The 20,372-nt window shown below is 35.3% G+C and overlaps 1 pseudogene; it reads left to right on the top strand.

The window, feature by feature from the left end:
- Positions 1 to 719: 719 nt before the first annotated feature.
- On the top strand, positions 720 to 5,462 carry LOC110579762 (annotated as a pseudogene).
- The last annotated feature ends 14,910 nt before the right edge of the window (positions 5,463 to 20,372 follow it).

Raw genomic sequence — 20,372 nt, 5'->3', positions numbered from 1 at the left:
ATAAAATCGCACATACACACCTACACATGTATAAATACGGTGACATTCATCAGAAGACATTACCTCTTTGACTTTTTCATGCAAGCTTAATAATTTTGTTGTTCAGTGCACTTGATCATGGGCTGTCTGGCTGCTAAGCATTCCTTTCTTTAAAGGAGATAAAAACTTCTTTGTTGTCTTTCTTTAAAATTTATGAACTGATGTAGCATCCTTAGTATTATATAAATGATTTTTTCTGATGTGTGTATAAATCATATTTTCCTTTCTATTGTTCTGTTTATAGGTTAGCATAAAAATTTATTAAGATGTACTGAAATACCTCTTTGATCCCAGGACTTCAAATTCCTTCTTTTCGGTCATTGACGGCCAAGTTGGAACTTGGTTTCTTTCCTTTTAAACTGACATAAAGAATAAGAACAGAGGTCTAACTCAGAAACATAAAAATCAGTGAGAAAAAAGAGAGGAACTATTTTAGATATGATGTTACAACCACATTTAGCAGAATCTTAGAGTTATTAGCTAGTGGTTTAAAAACAGATTCCACTAATTTTTGTGGGAAACTAAGAGAATGAATCTGTAAAGAAACAAACAAACAAACAAAAAACCAACTATCTTCAAACTTTTATGTAAAATTTCAAAATTTTAAATAAAAAGAAAGTAAAATATATAACAGGTAATATACTTCATCATGTTTTTGCTTGTTGATACAATGAACTCCAATGAAGATTGTCATTAATCGTCAGACCAGTAATACTGTGATATCACTTGGCAGGTTTTCATTGGCTGCATCCAAAGTGATCAGTTGTTTTCTTCCCACTGCCAGCTCTACGAGTGGTTTATAAGAATGTGTGGTTAGGTGAGACTTCTTGAGAGACTTGTACTAAGAGTATAAAACTACATGATATTTCTTTGATTCACAGTGGTTATAATAGGGTCCCATATAGACAAGGGTCCTTTCGACAAAACCTACCCAAGCCTATGGATATAATAGGCTAGAGAATAAATCTAGATTATCCAGAAAACAAAACAAAATTAAGATAAAAAGGAGGGAAAATATTTTCACATATTCATTAGATACGTCAGAATCCTATTAGGCCTTTTCTGTATATTTGTCTTTTGTTTAAACATCTTAATAAATTAGAGCGATAGCTTTGGGGCCACACTTTTGTTCAAAATAGATGTTCTCCAACTGCATGTTCTTGAAAAAAAAACCTCACCATTTTGAGCTTCAGTCTCTTCATCTGCCAAATGGGTTAATAATGTCTATATTAGGAAGTTGCTGTAATGTTTAGTAAAATGCTAAATATTCAGTGAGTGGTACATAAGACACCCTCAGAATGGTAGTTCTAATTATGAAGACTGCTGTAGATAATTAAACAGAAGTAATTGGTAGTGTAAATACATTTTATAATTTAGCAAATGGCACAATAAAGAAAACATTTAGTGGAATTAGCCAAGTTATCAACATTCTTCTCCTACCTTCAAATGACTTTGACATTTCCTATGCACTACTCTAGTATTAGAGAATTTAACCAGTAGAATTTAACTGCTCCTTCAAATTCTTCCCCAAAAGCTTCACTCTCAACAAAGCTCATTAGAATCAGCTGATCCCTGGGAAAAACTGGAAGCGCCTTAGCACCAGCTTTGTGGGCAGGTGTATTAGTCAGCTCAGGCTGTCATAACAAAATACCACAGACTATGTGGCTTAAATAAATAACAGAAATGTATTTTCTTACAGTTTTGGAGGCTCAAAGTCCAAAATCCAGGTCTTAACATATTTGGTTTCTTGTGAGGTATTTCTTAGTGGCTTGTAGATGGCTACCTTCTCCCTGTGTCCCCATATGACTTCTTCTCTGCATATACTCTGTGTATATATGCACAGAGAGAAAGATCTTTGGTGTCTCTTCTTCTACTTATAAGGAAATCAATCCTGTCAGGTAAGGGCCCCACCCTTATCGACACTTTTTAACCTTTATTTTCTTCCTAAAGGCCCTATCTGCAATAGTCACATTGGGAGTTAGGGTCGCAATATACGAATTTGGAGACACACAATCCAGCCTATAACAGCAAGTAACCAAGTAAATATTAAGATTTGCAAATCATCTACAATATCTCACAAAATGAAGAGATTATAAATGCATAGATACATTTTATTTTTTACATTTTTAACATTAAACTGCAATGATTCTTAAGTTTTTCTTCTGTCACCACAGAGTCCATATAAAAATCTGTGTTTTTTAAAATAAAATAATTTTAAGATAGTTAAAGGCAATTATGAGACTGTCATAAAATCTCTTATGATAACTAGAAAAAAAATTATTCTACAGTGTTTTATACTTTTTATGCTGTGTTATGTTTGGTCCTGGAGACTGAATAGGAAGGTGTTCAGGGGTAAAAAGCCTAGTTTGGTATTAGATCTAAGATTTTATGCCAAGAGTCAAGATTTTTTTTTCCATGAAAGTGGAGAACTGTGAAATAACATGAAGTGCTTTGTTTGTTTGTTTTTTAGAAAGAGTTTTGTTTATTTTTCCAAATAACTTTACCCAATCTATAAATGTGTGTCAAAACATTCTGTCTACTTACATAAAAAATTAAAAAAATATAATTTTTAATAAACATTTTCAACTTCTACTTGCAACTCCTAATGAAAACCATGCTTGAAGCTTTTGTAACATTTCGCATGTCAATATATATTTACTACTGCATCCAACACTTCTCAGGGATTTGAAAATAAGAGAGCCATGTTAAAGAACCTAGGATTGATTTTCTTCTAAAAGTTGTGAAAAATAATGGTAAAGGCCAGGATTAGAACTTGGCAATTTTCATTCATAAATTTATTCAGCCATGTTTTCAAAGCCTGCCAGGAATATTAAGCTCATCAAGGCAAGAAATAAAATGAATTGAATGAATACAACTCAAATGGACTAACTAGAACACTGGGGAGTGAAAAGGAAAATGTATTATTTATTGCATTCTTCTCATATAAAAAAAAAAGAAAGAAAGGAAAAAAGAAAATTTTAACCTGGATAAATACCAGACATGGCTTGGATAAGAATCCTGCACATTCCTCAAATCTGCGCCAGCTCTGAGTCTGGATTGTGATTCACAGAACAAGTGTGTGTTTTGCCTCTATTCTGACTCAGTCTGCATCCTTTAAAAACACAAATACAAGATTAGAGCAATATGACCTACTTTTGCAATTCCCCTATCCCCCCTCCCTTTTAAGAAATATCCTTTTCTTTAAATCCTGAAAAAGACCTAAACCAATTTACATGCTCAGTATCATTTTAATTAATGGATCACTAGAACCTGGAAGATATATTCTGTAAGGTATATAACATATTATATATAATACAATAGTATTCTTACCTAGAAGAGTGTGTGCTGACCCTCTTAAAGTTAAAACATATTCACAGTCTTTTGCAACATTTTGATGAAAACACAGGTATTACTGGAAAATCTCAATGAGCAAAAAGAAAGGGGGGAACATTATGTAAGCCACTGTTTCAATATATTTTCAAAGTATTGTTTATTGATAAACAGTGGTTTAAACGAATCCTTTTGGGGGGATATTGAATTTGGATGATAAATATATATTTTGCAAATGAAACTATTTTAGCAAAAATTATACTTGAACAAATGGCAAATTATGACAGGATAGAGACATAACCTAGGATTACTACAGAATCAGATGCTTTATTCCCCAAACCGAAAACAATATGACCTTAGAAAATACAAGTCTGAGAGTTTGGTTTTTCTAATTAAGGAAACAAGCACAAGAATAATTAATATTAACAGTTTGAAGACTGCAAGATGCTTCTTATTTTGAGTTAGACATTTCTAACCCAATTTCCTGTTGGAAGAGAGAAAGATAATTGTGGTAAGAATTTGAGTTCCATTTTCATATTAAACTCTATAATAAATGGAAAATATACAACCTAGATTCCCTAGTTATTATGTGGCTCAGTATTTTGAGATCCTTAGCAAATTGTGACTATATAATTTCACAGTTGTAATTCAAAATTTTAAAATGTAGCCACTTTTCCAACTTCATTTATTCATGTATCCACCCAACACACATTTATTTGCTGTTGTTTTTGAGATGGTATAGTTGACATTATACCAAATTTCTAGAATAGGAGTTGTAAACTCTCATGCCTACAGAGGCTGGACAAGTACATGTACATGATATACAAATATATATGCACACACATACAAAATAGCAGAGAGGAGTCATGGGAATTAGACCAATGATGAGCAAACATTATATTTACAAGAATCATCTTGAATACTTATGTGGCTCCACTCCACAAGATGCAGATTCCATAGTTTGGAGACAGGGCCTAGGGCCATGACTTTCAAACACACTTCCATGTGATTTGAGGCTCATGTTACAAGGTTGACATTTTAAACACTATGGTGGACTGAAAAACTAGTGAAGAATGAAATATTAATTTGTTACAAGGTTAGCAACATTTCAGATGAAGGTAGTCATGGTGCAACCCTTTTTTATTTTCCCTTCCAAAAGAATGGTTATTGACTACCGAATCATCCTCTTTACAATGAGTGTTCTATAAAGTGGAAGATTAAGTGAACATTTATTTCACATCTGTGAAGCAGGAGGCTGTGCCCATTGGCTGAGTTGTGCATTTTTCTGTTACAAACAATAATAATAAGGAGGAGTTATAACTAAAGGAGGTCGAGGAGCACTCTTTAAAACGAATTTAAACGTAGATACTAAGTTCTGAGATATACAATATCAAGGTTCCAGACCCAGGTGTTTTGACTCAGTAAGTCTGCAATTAGGCCCCAAAATATGAACTTACAAGAAAAAATTTTAAATCTTCACATCCATAAACAAATTTTCACAGAAAAGGATCATTATCATTTTCCTCATTCTAAAGAATTGTAGTAACTAAAGAAGAAGAAATAGGCCACCTTGCAGATACCACTGCTCTGGAGCCGGTGACGCTGCCCAGCCAGGGTCAACCCCACCGTGTTCTTCGACATTGCTATGGATGGTGAGCCCTTGGGCCGAGTCTCCTTGGAGCTGTTTGCAAAGTGCCAAAGACAGCAGAGGACTCCTGCTCTGAGCCCTGGGGAGAAAGGATTTGGTTATAACGTCTCTTGCTTTCACAGTATTATTCCAGGATTTCTGTGCCAGGGTGGTGACTTCCCATGCCATCATGGAACTGGAGGCAAATCCGTCTATGGGGAGAATTTCGATGATGAGAATTTCATCCGGAAGCACATTGGTCCTGGCATCTTGTCCATGGAAAATGCTGAGCCCAGCACAATTGATTCCCAGTTTTTCATCTGCCAAGACTGAGTGGTTGGATGGCAAGCACATGGTCTCAGGCAAGGTGAGAGAGGCCATGAATACTGTGGTAGCCATGGAGTGCTTTGGGACCAGGAATGGCGAGACCAGCAAGATCACCACTGCTGACTGTGGACAAGCCTAATAAATTTGACTTGCGTTTTATCTTAACTACCAGACCACTCCTTCTGTAGCTCAGATCACCCCTTTACCCCCATCTTTGAGCTCTCCCAGCAGTTTGATGGGTTCTGTATTTTCCTTACTCCCCTCCAAGTCTGGCTGGATTGCAGAGTTAAGTTTATGATTATGAAATAAAAACTAAAGAACTACAACAACAAAGAAATAAAATTAAGCTACTTATAAGGTATTTAGTTTTAGCTGTTAGAAAGAAAAACATATCTGACAGTAATAATTATAAATATTTCAATCATGTAATGGATACCTGTGACTATAGGGTATCCTTTAGAAATCTTTTAAAACATTGAATAAATTTTATCATTTTAGTCACAGATCAGTAGTTAAGGTGCCAAGATCATTTCTAGGAAAGAGAACTAATATTTAATAACTACTCTGGCACACACACATTAATTTTCCTCAGATAACCCTCACAACAACCTTTTGGGTAGTTCCAATTCATCACGATTTCATACATGAGGATGTAAGTCTCAAAAGGACTGAGGACTTGCCCAAGGTTACACTGCTAGTCAACTATTAAACCAGACTGCAAACTCAGAATCCCCAACTTCGAATCCTGTCAAGTTCTTTTACATTGCCTCTCTCCAAACTGAAATATTCCAGAATAAATGTGTCTCTCCTCATCCACCTTCTTCCCATAGCATCACAACTATTTGTCTAGAACTGCGGCTATAGGTATTTTGCCAGCTTGAAAATCTTCAGTAACTTCCCACGTCTTGTAGAACTAATGTCAAAATTTCTGGGCAGAGTACAGAAGGTCTTATGTAACTTGTTCTCAGTATATACCTTCAGCCTCTCTTTGGTCCCTTTCCAGCTTTGTGTCAATCAGATTTACCTGCCTTCCTAGAATAACAGGATGCCTCCATCATGAAGTTTTCTGTCTGGAATCCCTTTAACAATCTTATCTCCCTAGTTCATTCTGAGTCTTTTTTTGGTGGCGGGGGCAGGGAAAGCCTGTCATAAACACCTTCTTTCTGACAGCCACAAAACTAATTTCTCATTCTTTGTGATCTCACTATATTACATGAGTTCGCCCCCCCCAATCTACCATTTGTTACATACATGTCAGTGTCCATGATTGAACTGTAAGCAACCCGAAACAAGATCCTAGTTTTATTCATCTTTGTGTCCTGTACCCAAGTATTAGTTGGGGCACATTAAGTTTACTTAGATAAACTAAAGTATGATTATAAAACAGTTAATAGTCTTTTTGCCTTGTAATAAATTTCAATTCACCATGAATATGTCCTACAATTAAAATAAGAACTTTTAAATTAACTATATATGGATGAAATTATAGTTCATTTTCATATTTTCATTAGCATGCCAAGGTATTTTCCTAATGAATAATTTAAAACGCTTTTGAAAAATCCTCCTTATCAAGGGCCAAAAGATTATTTATTATTAGCTAAATATGGCTTTGCCTGATACTTAAAATTAGCAGTGGGTATATCAGCATTATTAATATGCAGGTATTTAAAAACCGAGAAATAGATTACATCATGCATCTATAAATTTTCTCCCTAAACCATATCAAAAATATACCTTCATAAATATTTATAACTTATACTCATGTTTTATTACTAGCAAAATCTAGAGGACAGAAAGTGTTGTAGTTGAAAGAGACCCAAAAGCATTAGTTGAATGATATGTTCTTGAGTAGAATAGTAGAATTACTACAATGAATTTCTATTCATTCCTCTGTGGAATGAATAGGAAGATAGTTTAATAAATTTGTATTTCTCTTTCATAACCAAATCTGGACCCTCTTCAAAATGCATGCTCTGAGCTATGTTATGCATATCTTATATGTTTGTGTATTTTTCTGGAGATGTGCATGGGGACTAACTAAAATTCTTCAAAACCCCTAAGTCTACACTTATTATAGAAGGTTATGATGACTGAGGCTCACTTTTGACATGCTTGGAGACCTTGTAGGATTCTATTTTCATTAATAGTATATCTGCAATTTATAAGCAGGCACACTGGAACTCTAATACACTTAGTTCCATTATTTTTATTTTTATTTTTTGGATTCTAAGTATGCTTGTAACTAGGTCATTCCTCATTCACATACATATTTATAAAACTTTCCCCCCAATTCTCTCTTCTATCTTCAAGTCTTCATACCAGTTAGACATTTTTTTTTTCACACCCCAGTCCATGTGGGTTTTAGTTGTCTATGTAACGCTGGGAAATTGCCTTATAAAAAATATATTATTAATAAAACCAGGTGGAGTGGTTTACTGGGGTAATGCATTATTTCTAATCTCCTACCATTATGTTTCAAGACAAAATCTTGACTGATGTCCCTGAAATTGCCTCTATCAAGGACATTTACAGCTACAACTTGGAAGTGATGTGCTCCATGAAGATCCTGATAATGCCAAGAGCAGAGGCTGAGTTTGCTCGGCCTTGATGAATGTTGCCCAAACATTTGAGTTATTGGACTTCAGCAGTGTATCATTCTGCAAAATCTGAGAAAACAAAACAACTTTAGAAGATAGCTATAAAAACTTTCTAGGAACATCAGACCTACCCAGACCCTTTCAAATAGCATCTCAAATTAATTAAAACATCTCAGTTTAAAACCCACAGCTATTGTATTGCTTTATGTGCTAGATCATAGGAAAAGCCTAAAAATGCCAACTTTACAATGCAGAAAGTAAATCTTTGAATTGAAAAAAAAGGAGGAAAACTAAAATGGCAATTTTAAATTTCATTTAAAAATATAATAGTATGTTTCAAGTAAGCATACTTCAAGGAAGATTTTTAGCATCTTAAACTAACAAATATGTTTAATTTATTTCCTTCATTACTCTTTTACTAAAGGTGGGAAAATAAAAGCAATTCTAACTCATCCTTTGTATGTGTAGATTACAGTGATGTCATCCATGGGTTAAGGATTCTAACATTCTCTGCAGTCTATCCATTTCACCTGAACTATCCAGCAATGGAACCAGAGATATTGGTGCCTCTTTCTTCATTATTGCTGGCCTTGCACGTACTCTTGTCCCTAGGTGAAAACTTCTCTACAATTTCAGAGCTGGAAACACATTGGCTGTCATCATAAAGTAGGAGCTATATTGCTTTGCCTTCATTTTTGCCCGAACTCTTTGGTACCCCAGCACTAAATTGTATTCTGTTCCTGAATTTTTTTAAGATAGTAATTCCCTGGGGTGCCCAGGTGGCTCAGTCAGTTGAGTGTTCAACTCTTGATTTTGGTGATCTCAGGGTCTCCGGCTCTGTGCTCAGCTGGGAGTCGGCTTGAGGATTCTTCTCCCTCTCCCTCCCCTGCTCCTGTGAATGCTCTCTCTCCCTCTTTCTAAAATGAATAAATAAATCTTTTAAAAAAGATAGTAATTTCCCTTCTTATATGATTCTTCTGTTTTCATCCAAATGTTAATGGCTTTACTCTTTAAGCCATTTTGTGTGTACCATCTTAATTCATCTTTGAAAGTCTTCTTGCCATAAATCGTTTAATACCTTTGAAGAAAATAGCTGTAGGATAGCCTATGTTGAAGTACTAGAGAGCTTTTGAATGCTCATCTGCCCCCACAATTCCACCATTTTGAAACAATGGTCTCAAAAAGAACAACACCTTCTTTCCTCAGCATTCCGTGTACATCAGCTCATCAGATTAATTTCCTTAAGTGACTAAAGGGAGCAGGCAGCCAAGAAAGTAAATGTTTTTGTGGGGTAGAATAGAATGCAGAATGACACCAAAACCAAACCAGACAACAAAACATGGAATAGTGGTTTCCAAAAAGGGGGAAATACTGGAGCAGAAAAACACACTCCTACCTTTTTCTAACATTGACCACTAGGGGCGCCTGGGTGGCTCAGCCAGTTAAGTGTCTGCCTTCTGCTCAGGTCATGGTCTCAGAGTCCTAGGCTCCAGCCCGGAGTCTACTCCCTCTCCCTCTGTGCTCTCTTTCTCACTTGCTCTCTCTCAAATAAATAAATAAAAACCTTTAAAAAAATAAAATTGACCCCTAACTCCACTTCAATGTGGTATCTTCCAGAAAGTACAGAAACAATAACTTATGTTCTGTAGGTCAAGCAGAGGAAGATCACAATGTAACACCATGTTGAAACCTTTGCTTTACCTAATCATTTATCTTCATGAAGGCAGACTCATTAGCCTTTGCCTGCATGTTGCATTATGTGAAACTCTATTTCAGACCAGTAAGTAATGTGTTAATAATTTTACCAGTTGTGGCAACTCTTTAAAATTTTTCCTTAAGAGACCTGTATGAATATTTGTTTCAAAAGTGCTAGGTATGGTTAAAGTTTTAAAATTTGGACAGCTTCATGTACTATAAGCTTTAAATCATTATTCCAAAAATTAAGAGTTATTTATTCTTCGTCTTTTGTTCCCTGTTTTATATTACTATTTTACTACTGGCCATGGGGAATTTTATTTATTTAATGGAGTTATTGTCTCATGTGTATCAGAATGTTTTTCCCAGATTGGCAGTTGACTATAGTTTGCTCTTTCTTGTTGAGCTGCTTTATTGCTGGAGTTATATATCCAAAGTTTATAGGTAAAATCGGAATACTTGTCCAATTTCCATTTCCCTAGTAAAACTTGACCCTGCACAGTTACAATTAACAATGCACCAGGCTTTTCTTTGGACTCGGCAGTATAGAGGACTAACTCAGTCCCCAGAGTACCATTTCGTACAATGAAACACTCACTTTGTTTGATGCCCTGGTGACTCAAAGAATTGATGTTTTTTAAGTGCCAAATTTAATTTCAGATATTAGGTCATGTTTTGGGAGAATGTACTTTAATAAAAAAGTCTTAGTATTTGGACATAATAAGGAAATCATAAGTTTATAAAAAACAAATAAAATGTTCCCTCTCTGCAAAGTATTTTTCCAAGAGATATTTGTCAAATAATAGTGACAAATTTATCAATCATGGAGTGCTCTAGGGCTAGTTCCATGCTTACTGTTATAAATACTTTTTGCAAACTATAATTACAAAAAAGTAATATGCAATTTTAGTTTAAAGAAGGTAGTTAAAATAAGCAAAGTTGCCCATTATCCAAGCCCTCCTTGCTGCACACCAACATGGGAGCTTGTAAGCGTGTCTCCCATTCCTTGAGGAACAGGCAGAGCACTCTACTGGGAAATGAGAAAGTGAAGACCTTGTGCAGTGCAAAGGAAACTATTTTATAAGTAAATTTTAGAAGAAAAGAATATAAATCTACATAATCTCTCTTAGGATTATCTCTATTTAATAACACTAAGTAAAGCATGAAATATTGAATTATGCAACAATAAAATGTGTCCATCAATAATACAAAAGAATTGGTAAAACTGATTTTTTAAAAATTTATTTCTATTAATAGTACAAACCTAACTGGAAATTAACAAATTATACTCCAGATAATTCCATAGTCCATAGAACCTTCACCTTAGTAAAGAGCTCTACCTTATTTTCCCTACAGTATTTTACATACTTCATATGTAATCAAGATTATTATTAATCCTAGGAGTTTATTTTTTTATATGTAAAAATATCCATCTGAAGGTTCACGGTGGGAAATAATTAAATTTAAATGGGTACAAACACAAACCTAAAATTTGCCAATTAAGAATAATGAACCAAGATTTAATGAAAAGCTGAAGGGGTGTTTAGGGTATTAAAGGGGGAAAACTTATCTTGAGTGACATCTAGTGGTCTACTGCAGAATGCCATTTTAAAAAATTGAAGTTTTTGAAGATTAGGCAGCTGTACAGATTAGGGAACTATTACAAATGAGGCAATTTAGTTCTTTATCATATCATATGTTACATTTGTGCAAAAAATATAGGCATCTACTGAAAATAACTTTATATAAGCAGTAAAATTATTTGTTTCAGCTAACAATGGAAATCACAGGGGGCTTAGAAAATTTTGTAAATGGAAAAAAGAAATCTCAATTAAAAATGTATCTGTAAATTCAATACTGATGTAATATGTCATTATTGAATAAGTCTTTTCAATACTTTTAAGAGTCACTAATAAGGGCGCCTGGGTGGCTCAGTCGTTGAGCATCTGCCTTCGGCTCAGGTCATGATCCCAGGGTCCCGGGATCGAGTCCCACATCGGGCTCCCTGCTCGGCGGGAGGCCTGCTTCTCCCTCTCCCACTCCCCCTGCTTGTGTTCCTGCTCTCGCTGTGTCTCTCTCTCTGTCAAATAAATAAATAAAATCTTTAAAAAAAAAAAAGAGTCACTAATAGTTGAGGTCCTCCTACTTTGTGTAAATATAAAAATTTATGCTCTATTTTTTTTCCACTTTAAAACCTCAATGTTGGGATCATTTAGAATTTTTTTCTAAATTAAGAAGTTAAATTATTTTGTCAGAAACATGTATTTCTATTGTATATCTTCTAGTTCTTTGTAATTATTTGAGGAACAAAGACACACTATATTTTGTTACTAGTATCTTAAGGGGACATTGAAAGATTTTCCCATTGCTCTCTATCATTTCTTAATAATATGTAAAAGTATTCCTATTATTTATGACATTTCCATTGTCTTATTTCTAATTAGCCCCTTTGTCTTTGAGGGTGCAGTGATCTTATACTGTTGTTTTTTCCATCTCCTTTCAAATCAAACATATCTATTGGTAAAACATTATTTGGTGCTTGACCTTCAATGTGTCCCAGTACCTCTTTGTATGAACTTCTCTCAGTTCTGCTCTTTGTATGCCTTCTGTAACCTTGTTCAGCTCAACAGAATTTTCTTTTTTTGTGTGTGTCATCTATTTCATATTTCTTTTCTGAATTCTAAATTGCCTTGCATTGTTCTTACCACATTAATGCTCTTTTGTCTGTTTTAATGTTTCCCACTAATCCTAAGCATTCTTATGAGAGAACAATTTTGTGATCTCTAATTATTTTCCTTAATAAATCCTTTGTTTTTCTATTCAAATACTGTTTACTTATTTTTCTTATTCAAACTCTGTTTATTTTCTGTATTCATTTTCCTACAGTTCCTAAGGTTATAATTGAGTAATCCATGATTGCAATTTTTAGAATTCACTTTTAGAATATTGATAGTCACTTTTAGGGGGATTTCCCTAATTAGCTTTTCCACCATTTTGGAAATCAACAAACATTTACTGAACTCTTACTATATGTTTGGTTTTAGCTCAAGTTCTTTTGGGGTAACTGAAGAAAAAATAGTTCATTTTCTATTCCTCAAATTTAATGAGATTATCACATGCAAAAACCACAAGTAAGACAGTGCATAATCAAGTACTAAATTTTGGGGCATTGGTCTAAAGGTGACAAATTCAGAGAAAGTAAAGAGCAATGAGGTTCAGGGAGAAGGTAGAACTTATTTTAAATCATTTGAAAATAAACTCAAAATATGTTGTATAATTTATTTTATTCACCATTATTACCTATATTTTCTTATATCTAAATGGTTTCTCTAATAGACTGATTCAATGGGTATTGACTTTTGTATTTTTTATCAGTTACATAAATAATAAACTTATATTTAGAATTATTATAAGTAAAATTAATTTGAGAAAGGATTTGGAAAAATCTATTATCACTTTCTATCATCTTTTAACATTTGGTGTGATACCTTTAAGATTCTTTGCTGTAGGCTGCATAAACCGAAAATATAAATTTTACATTTGTTGATGATTAGAATTCCACTTTAAAAAGTTGAATATGTTTGCATAGTGAGTGGATAGAAGGGAGGAAATTAGTGAGCTCATAGAATCCAGGGAAAGCTTAAGATCAAGGGGAAAAAAAATAGACATGTCTTGAGAAAAGGTGTAACAAATTTTAAAATCCAGAAGAATATACGGGGGGAGTAAAAAAATAATAATAAAATAAAAAGCCATAAACATCCTTGAAATCATGAAAAACATTGTATCAGGGGAAAAAAAAGAACATGTGGTAGATAATTTAATGGTGATTATTGTTTTCCACAAGGAGATAGTGATAGTTATTGAGAGGTTGAATAACTTGATCAAAGTACTGTAAACATGCCATAAATCATGGTATGTATTGGAGAAAGGAGAATCAATAGACTGAGAGGTCATTAAATGAGTGTCACATACACTTGCTCTGAAATTTAGGTGAGCTTAACTAAGATGTGGAGTGGGAAGATGAGAGAAGCAGGGGTGGAAAACAGAGTCATTACAAGAGGGGAAAGGAACACCTAGTAAGTTTCTGGGGCTAACTGAAATGGTATCAACAAGGATTTTTATTTAAAGCCATAAGACGTATTTCCAGCTGAAAAATTAGTTCATTAAAAGGCTACTGTGAAGCCACAGAATTGTTTGGAGGACTGGAGAAGTAGACCCAAGACAAAACTTGAAGGAGCAATATCTAAAAATTGGCCTTCAAAGGAACCATCACTACTGCTGCTACTCTGTGAGCACCAGAGAAAACAGTTTCCTTTACTGCCTTGTTCCAGTGAAATAGATCCATTAAAGAGAGGGAGAGACAGAGACAGACAGAGAAAGTGCCAGAGAGGCAGACTCTAATTGAAGAGATAAAAGCTGACAATTTTGCAAAATTGTCTAAAGATATTAACAAACATTTTTAAGAAGGTGGTTTGATCCCTGGTACGTCAAAAGAAAAAATAGCCAACTTAGAATTCTATAGCTTTCAAAAATAGCTTTCAAAAATTAAAACAATAATAATAAATGTATTTCTAGACAAAAATGAAAAAATCTGGGGAGTTTTTACCAGCTGGAAACACAAATTGGAATTCTTTAGGCAGAAGGAAAATAATCTCATAGAAAAATAGAATTTGTAGGAATGAATGAAAAACAAGGGAGCAAATAGGAAAATAAATATACAAGAATATTAATTGTATATTGATCCTAAAGAATAATATTAATCTCTTATGATGTTAAAAATACCAAAAAATAGCTGCTACACTATTTTGAAGAGTGGCTTTAGCATCTTATATTCCCACCATAAGTGTATGAATGATTCAGTTTCTCCCATCATTGCCAGCATTTGGTGTTAACTATACTTTATTTTTGCCATTCTCATAAGTATGTAATCTTATGTCCTTGTGGTTTTTCCTAATGGTTGATGCTGTTGAGTGAATACCTTTTCGCTGCTTAGTTCTCATCTGTGTACTCTTTTCATTGAAATATCTCTTCATGTAATCTGTTATTTTCTAATTGGATTGTTTGTTTCTTTACTATTGAGCTTTGAAAGTTCTTTATCATTTCTATTTTTTTTTAAGATTTTATTTATTTATTTGAGAGAGAGAATGAGATAGAGCGAGCATGAGAGGGAAGAGGGTCAGAGGGAGAAGCAGACTCCCCACCGAGCAGGGAGCCCGATGCGGGACTCGATCCCGGGACTCCGGGATCATGACCTGAGCCGAAGGCAGACGCTTAACCGTCTGAGCCACCCAGGCGCCCTCTTTATCATTTCTAAACACAAGACCTTTGTCAGCTATGTAGTTTGCAATATTTTCTCCCAGTCTGTAGCTTGTCTTTCCATTCTCTTCACAAGATCTTTGCCAAGCAAAAGTTTTAAATTTTGATGATGTTCAAATTATCTGTTTTTTTTTCCTTTTATGGAACACAATTTTGTTGTCAAGTCTAAGATCTCTTCACTTAGCCTGAGTTCCCCAAAATTTTATCTGTATCTTTTTTTTCCTGAAAGTTATAGTTTGTTATTTAAGTCTGTGATCAATTTTAAGTGAATTTTTGTGTAATATGTGAGGGTACTATCAATGCATACAATTATTGGATCAAGCTCAACAGCCTTATATGCTGAGTGAAAAAAGCCAATCTTAAAAGGTCACATAGTAGGGGCGCCTGGGTGGCTCAGTCGGTTGGGCGGCTGCCTTCGGCTCAGGTCATGATCCCAGGGTCCTGGGATCGAGTGCCACATCGGGCTCCCCGCTCTGCGGGGAGCCTGCTTCTCAACCTCTCCCACTCCCCCTGCTTGTGTTCCCTCTCTCACTGTGTCTCTCTCTGTCAAATAAATAAATAAAATCTTAAAAAAAAAAAAAGGTCACATAGTATATGATTCCATTTTTATAAAATTCTTGAACTGACAAGATTATAGAGATACTAAGTAGATTAGTGGCTACCAGAAATTAAGGACTGAGAGGTGGAAGGAGAGAAGGATATGGCTATCTAAAAGGATTGTTGTGGTAATGGAATAGTTCTATCTCCTGACTCTGGTGGTGGTTACATAAATCTACACATGTGATAAATTTGCATAGAACTAAATGCACACACAATACATATATGTAAATGAGTGCATGTAAATTTAATAAAATCTGAATACAGTCATTGGACTATATCAATGTCAATTTCTAAGATGTGATACTGTTCAAAATAAATACATAGAAGTTAAGAAGTCATTCTTTAGATTCCGTCTTTGTCCATTTGGGTTGCTATAACAGAATACCATAGACTGGGTGGCTTATAAAAAAGAGAAATATATTTTTCATAGTTCTGGAGGCTGGGAAGTCCAAGACCAAGATGATGCAGATTCAGTGTCTGCTGAGAGCCCATTTCCTAGTTCACAGAAAGTCTTCAAATGACAAATGGGCAAGGAAGCTCTCTGAAGTCTTTTAAATAAGGGTACTAATCTCATTAGTGAAAGCTTCAGCCTCATGACTTACTCATCTCCCAAATGCCCCACCACCACATACCATCACACTGGGGATTAGGTTTTAACATATTAATTTTGGGGAACACAAAAATTCAGTCTAGATCCTCATGTTAGGACAGGAAGACAAAGAAATCTAGCAAAGGAAGTATTTCTCAAAATCAAATTAAAACAATAATATTTCATTACTCCTTAATTATAAGTTACTAACCAACTAATAAAGTTGGGGTTAAGGATTTCTCACTGGAATACTCCCTCTCCTACTCCCCCTGCTTGTGTTCCCTCTCTCGCTATGTATATACATTGAAAGGTAACTGATGATACAAGTCCTACCTTACACTTGCCCAATGACTGGTTCTTGTTGTGAGTGACATGAGTTTTATTTATTTATTTATTTATTTATTTATTTATTTATTTATTTATTTATTTATTTTAAAGATTTTATCTATTTATTTGTCAGAGAGCGAGTGAGTGAGCGAGAGACCACAAGCAGGGGAAGCAGCAGGCAGAGGTAGAAGCAGACTCCCCACTGAGCAGGGAGCCCCATGAGGGACTTGATCCCAGGACTCTGGGATCATGACCTGAGCCAAAGGCAGATGTTTAACCAACTGAGCCACCCAGGCGTCCCTGTGAATGGTATGAGTTTTAGAAAAAAAGTACTAAGCCTTTGTGATTACAGAATAGTTGGAAGAGCAAAGACTGACTTGAAAGGAATATTATTAAATATAAAAATTGTGCAAATGAAGTTGTGCCAACTTTTATTTGAAGGTCAATAAGTGGTCGAGGGAACATAGCTCATATTGAGAGCAGTGGGAAATTAAGTTTACAAAGGATTGTTGAAAACAGATACTGGAGTGTATTATTTTTAGCAATTATCTCTTATCAGCAATATTATTTGCTGGTATATAACAGTCTCAACTACTTATTAAGTGGTGGGCATGATGGAACCTAATGTTGAAAAGTGTTTTGTTTTGGTTTTTTTCCAATGTAAAGCAAAGATGTTAATTCACTATTTCACCTTCCTTTTTATATCATGCCAGATATTACCTGCCTTCCTACTAGATTCTCAGAGATCTTATCTATCTTCAGGGTACAGTGTGGGAGGATGGTGTGAAAGAATATAAGGGGAAATAACGCCCCCCCCCCTTTTTTTTAATAAGCTTCATGCTCCCAGGACTAAAATCTCCCCTCTGTAGAAAGTCTGCTTTCATAAAGGGATTAGAGTGAACCTTTCATCTTCCAGAGCTCCATGGGCTGCATCTCTTCTTTCAAGGTCTTAATATTATTGGTATCTGTTGTGTTCTGGTCACTGACTATATTTATCTCAGTCTCTACCAAGAGTCTGTAGCTTTTTTCAAGAGATTTTTCATTTTATTCTCAACTATCCCCACCTACCAATTAAAAAAAATCACTTATCAAGATTATCTTTAAACACAACTCCCTTGGGGCGCCTGGGTGGCTCAGTCGTTAAGCGTCTGCCTTCGGCTCAGGTCGTGATCCCAGGACCCTGGGATCGAGCCCCACATCGGGCTCCCTGCTCCGCGGGGAAGCCTGCTTCTCCCTCTCCTACTCCCCCTGCTTGTGTTCCCTCTCTCGCTATGTCTCTCTCTGTCGAATAAATAAATAAAATCTTAAAAAAAAAAAAAAATAAACACAACTCCCTTTTCCATTATCCCTGGATGTCTAGTGGAAAGATAACAGTACAAAAAGGCCTTCATGCTTGTCTTCATATTTTCCCCCAACTTCTTCCTGAAGCCCCCTTTCCCACCCATGTGTGAATAGGATTGTCTAAAATTATTTCAACAGTTGGATCCTGAAAAGCTTTGTGAGTTTAGTTTTTTTTTTGATTATTTTATTTGCCATATAAAAAAGAAGAAAGAAGGAAAGAACATCCTTTTGATTCTAATACCCACAATAACCATTTTATTTCTAAAAAGTGAGGGTCTATTTAATAAAACCCATCCAAAATGTAACTCTAGAACCTTGCTAACATTGCAAAAGTTGTCTAATGTATGCCACACTTTATTCAATTCCAAATCTGAGATTAAATAACTTAATAACTTAAACTATAGTCCTCTTAATATGCATGCTGAATGAATCCAAACTGCAGCAACCTCCCTTGTTCACAAACAAGCATGGATACAGCCATCAAACATGAGTCAGTTTGCATCTTTGCGCTTATCCTCATTGTTTAATACAATCCATAGTGGTTTGAATGAAGAAAAGCATACTCATTAGATTTGTAGCTGATGACCATGTAGTAGTCTTAGTACAAGTACTTGTGTTTCCTTTCCTTTATTCTTTTACTTATTATTGTGTGTGTGTGTGTGTGTGCTTGGTGAGGAGGAGATTGCACAAATTAGATTGAAGCTTGCTTCTTTAGAGGCAGAGGTTCCAGGTTCAACTCTGCCATTTTCTAGCTTAAAAAAAAAAAAAAAGAAAAGATTTTATTTGTTTATTTATTTGAGAGGGAATGGGGGGGGGGGGAAGGGGAGAAGGAGAAGCAAACTCCGCTCTGAGGGTGGAGACCTATTTGGGACTGGATCCCATGACCCTGAGATCATGACCTGAGCCGAAATCAAAAGTTTGGACCTTTAATGGACTGAGCCACCCAGGTACCCCTGCCATTTTCTAGCTTTGTAAACTTTGGCCAGTTAATATTTTTCTGCTTCACTTACTTCATCTGTAAAATTATACTAATGGTTTTATCTCACAGTTATTGAAATATTGAATTAACTAAGTAGTACATAAAAATGTGTAGGAATCTCCAATTCCTAGTTTTGACTTAGTCTTTATTACCCTGCTTTATTATCACTGTCTATAAAGTCATCAATAACATCCATAGAGAAAACTACTGGATGTTTTTAAGTCCATATTTTTTCTGGACCTGTTAATCATTCCTTCCAATTATTAGCTACCATGATATTGCAATGAACTGTTTTCTTTTATATCTCTGCCCATTCCTTTGTTTGTCCCCTTAACAGGCTCTTATTCCTTCACTAAAACTGCATATATTTATTGTGCATTTATTATAAGCTGGTCTTTCTGAAGAATACTGATAAAGATCCCAGCCTCTGCCCTGAAGAGGCTGCTTCTGTAGTGAAATACATGGAAAAATTGACAAAGAGCTCTTGCACAAACCAGAGAGACAGGAAGGTTAGAATAAGGAATGTGTCCATGCAGATAAGACCTATACACTGAACTAAAACTGTTGGTGATTTACTAGTGATTAGTGATTATTGGGTGAAGAGGATGACAAAGAGTTGTTCTGGTATAGTGGTGTCTGGGTGGCTCAGTTAGTTAAGTGTCTGCCTTTGGCTCAGGTCGAGATCCTGGAGTCCCAGGGTCAAGTTCTCTGCTCAGCAGGGGAGTCTGCTTCTCCCTCTGCCCCTCACCTGCTCATGCTCTCTCTCTCAAAAAAAAAAAAGAGTAGTTCTGGTATTAATAAAAGAATGTGTACAAGTTTAGTGGTGAGAGAAACTGTGAATTTGAGGGACTGAAAATGGTTCCACAGGACTACTTTAAATATTGTATTGTTATCAAGTGTGGATAGGAGTAGCAAAATCAAGGAGATGGGATTGTTTGGTACCTGTCATTCAGAATGATTTTTCACCATTTTAAAACAGTGATATTTTATGTTTAAAGCAATGTGGAAAGATTGGAGGGTTTTACACACCATTGTTGTTTCTGACTTGGATTTTTGCAATCATTTTCTAACTCACTTCCCTGCTTCCTACCAGACCAGAGTGAAAATTTATAAATTCAATCTTGACCATGTTGCTCTGCTGTTACACAGATCTTCAGTGTCTAAGTCCTCTGTGCATCCTTCTATGAAAACACTGCATAATAATAACCTCTGCAAATGCTTTTCCCACTCAAGACCATGGACCTCTTAAAGGGGATTATTAACCAGTGTATCACTTGCATTTAGCTCGATGTCTAACACATGGTGGTTGCTCATATGTAACAATGAATTCACCATCAGGGATGATTAAAATTTGAATTACAGAAATAGATGAAATACCTTTAAGATCTTTTCCAAGCCATGACTGCACAACTCAAATTACTTGTAATAAAATAATTCTTGGACCAGCAGCATCAGCATCATGGAAGAACTTGCTAAAAAGGCAAATATTGTGTCCTTTTCCAGACCTACTGAATCAGAAACTCTAGGGGAGTGCCTAGTGACCTGGGGTTTAATAAGCCCTTCAAGTGACTCTGATGCCCTGGAAAGCTTAAGAATCACTGTCTA

This window comes from Neomonachus schauinslandi, chromosome 1 (assembly GCF_002201575.2).
Source record: "Neomonachus schauinslandi chromosome 1, ASM220157v2, whole genome shotgun sequence".
In the NCBI taxonomy this organism is placed as follows: domain Eukaryota; kingdom Metazoa; phylum Chordata; class Mammalia; order Carnivora; family Phocidae; genus Neomonachus; species Neomonachus schauinslandi.
The sequence above is the reverse complement of the archived record's forward strand: the minus strand, read 5'-3'. Positions and strand labels throughout refer to the sequence as shown.